Consider the following 2,915-nt stretch of genomic DNA (forward strand, 5'->3'; position numbering starts at 1 on the left):
CCAATGAATCATTGACATAACATGAATGAATGACATAACATTACTTTTGATTAATACTGTATTTTTATTGCTTAGATACAAAGGAAGGATATAACATGAATTGTATTTAGATATATTATCAATCATCAATAGACATAAATATTAATGATTACTTAAACCTCAATAGACATGCGTTTATACTTTCCCCTCCCCCCCGGCCAAATCCAGACAAGAGGAGCACGAAAAACACATTTAACGCACAAGCCCAAATGCAGATGTGCACACGTGTGTATGTGTATGTGTGTGCATGTGTGCGTGTATGTGTGTATGTGCATATGTGTGTATGTGTGCATGTGTATATGTGTGTGCCTGTATGTGTGCGCGCATGCACATATGTGTGTATGCACATGTGTGTGCATGTATGTGTGTGTATGTGTATGCATATGTGCATGTGTGCGTGTATGTGTGTGCGTATGCACATGTGCGTGTGTATGCGTGAATTAATAATTTATAATAATTTATAAATTTTTTTTCCGCTAAACCCCCCTACCCCCCTTACTAAATTTTATCGCTTCCGTCAAACCCCAAAACCGGATGATAGGCCTCTAGTATGGTACAAAATACCGTGGAGAAATAGGTTTAAACCTGTATATAATAGTAGTTACTTACCCTAAACCCACTTAAACTACTATTAGATACTTCTAATATAAATTATTACAGAATATAACAGAATATTACAGAATGTAAAAGCACCATAAAATATCAAAAAGTACTACAAAATATGAATTTACTATTACAAATTTTATTTTACTACACAAACTATATTAAATTGACCATATTTCACTTATAAACCAAAACCTTGGCTTCCTTTCTTTTTTTTTTTTTTTTTTTTTTTTTCAAATGTAAAAAATAATCAATACTGACATAGCATACAAATTTAAATTTTTATAATTTTTTTTTCCCTTTATTAGTTTGTGTAGCTTAACCAAAGCATAGCATTGAAAATGCTCAGATGGACTTTAATCAGTTCCACAAGCACAAAGGTTTGGTCCTGGCCTTACTGTTAACTTTTATTAGACCTACACATGCAAGTCTCCGCAATCCGGTGAGTATGCCCTTAAAACTCTGCCTAGAGATTTAGGGAGTGGGTATCAGGCACACTACTAAAAGTAGCCCATGACACCTTGTTTAACCACACCCCCAAGGTATACAGTGGTGACTAACATTGAGCAATAAAGGCAAGTTTGACTAAATTATAGTAAAAAGGGTTGGTAAATCTTGTGCCAGCCACTGCGGTCATACGATTAACCCAAATTAACAGAAGAACGGCGTAAAGTGTTTTTAAGCTAAATAACTCTTCAAAAGGTTAAAAATCAACTGTGCTGTAATACGCCCTAGTTGTAATTAAAATAGGCAACTAACGTGACTTTATCACCTGCTGAGGACACTAAAACTAAGATCCAAACTGGGATTAGAGACCCCACTATGCTTAGCTATAAACCGAGCTAATTAAATAACGAAATTACTCGCCAGAGAACTACGAGCCACTGCTTAAAACTCAAAGGACTTGGCGGTGCCCTAGACCCTCCTAGAGGAGCCTGTTCTATAATCGATAAACCCCAATACACCTCACCCCTTCTTGCCCAACAGTCTATATACCACCATCGTCAGCTCACCCCAATAGGGCTCAAAAGTGAGCAAAATCATGAAACCATAAAAACATTAGGTCAAGGTGTAGCATATAGAGGGGGAAGCAATGGGCTACATTTTCTACTTTAGAACATAACGAAGTGTCTATTGAAATAAAGATATGAAGGATGATTTAGCAGTAAATTAAGAATAGAGAGCTTAATTGAAAATGGCAATAGGGTGGGCACACACCGCCCCTCACCCTCCTCAACAAAGTAACTTACTTATATCTAATAAGAATATGTAAAAAAGAGGAGATAAGTCGTAACATGGTAAGTGTACTGGAAAGTGCACTTGGAATATCAAAATGTAACTTAACTAAAGCATTTAGCCTACACCTAAAAGATTTCAGCTAACCCTGACCATTTTGAGCGATTGGTTTGACCAGATTGGTTAACTGCTTGGGGGAGAGGGTTTGCTTGTATTTCTACAGATGGAGAAGGAATCAGATGAGTGCCAACAAGCTATATTCGCCTTGTCCATTGGAGAGAGACAGAGCAGACCCTTGAAATGAAGAAGACCCAAGAAACATTGGGTGGTTCTGTTGCTGACTATACCCAGTAAATGACTTTGCTATTCTCAATATTGCATTGTATTCTTAGGACAATGATGCACAACTATTTTGAAGGACTTAAGATAAAAAATCTTAGCCATATCCAGAGAAGAAATTGATTTGTCTGAATACAGTTTGAATAACTTGAACCTCTCTCTCTCTCTCTCTCTCTCTCTCTCTCTCTCTCTCTCTCTCTCTCTTTCTCTCTCTCTCTCTCTCTCTCTCTCTCTTTCTCTCTCTCTTTCTCTCTCTCTCTCTCTCTCTCTCTTTCTCTCTCTCTTTCTCTCTCTCTCTCTTTCTCTCTCTCTCTCTCTCTCTCTCTCTCTCTCTCTCTCTCTCTCTCTCTCTCTCTCTCTCTCTCTCTCTCTCTCTCCCTATCTCTGTCTCTGTCTCTGTCTCTTATATTTTGTTTTTCTTTTAGTATTTTTATTAGGGTGGGAATTTTATGTTTTCTTTCATGATTTTTATGGAAATGAATAACTTTACATGTGATTTCTTAATATGGGCTGGGGGTGAAAATGAGGGAGATAATCTGGAATTTGGAAATCTAATATATGCATACATATTTATGCAATTATCTTGCTGCACAAGAAAAATCAAATAAAAAAGGAAAAATTGAGAAAGAAAATGAAAGCAAACATTAAAAAGAATGAAAATGCTATGTTGTGATGTACACTCAGTTCCCACAGTCTTC

The 2,915-nt window shown here is 36.7% G+C and overlaps 1 non-coding gene across 1 annotated transcript; it reads left to right on the forward strand.

The window, feature by feature from the left end:
- Positions 1-1,017: 1,017 nt before the first annotated feature.
- Positions 1,018-1,973, forward strand: LOC141548115 (18S ribosomal RNA). Its single transcript, XR_012483814.1, has one exon. It is a non-coding gene; the product is annotated as an 18S ribosomal RNA (ribosomal RNA).
- The last annotated feature ends 942 nt before the right edge of the window (positions 1,974-2,915 follow it).

The sequence above is a fragment of the Sminthopsis crassicaudata genome, chromosome 6 (assembly GCF_048593235.1).
Source record: "Sminthopsis crassicaudata isolate SCR6 chromosome 6, ASM4859323v1, whole genome shotgun sequence".
Taxonomy (NCBI): Eukaryota; Metazoa; Chordata; class Mammalia; order Dasyuromorphia; family Dasyuridae; genus Sminthopsis; species Sminthopsis crassicaudata.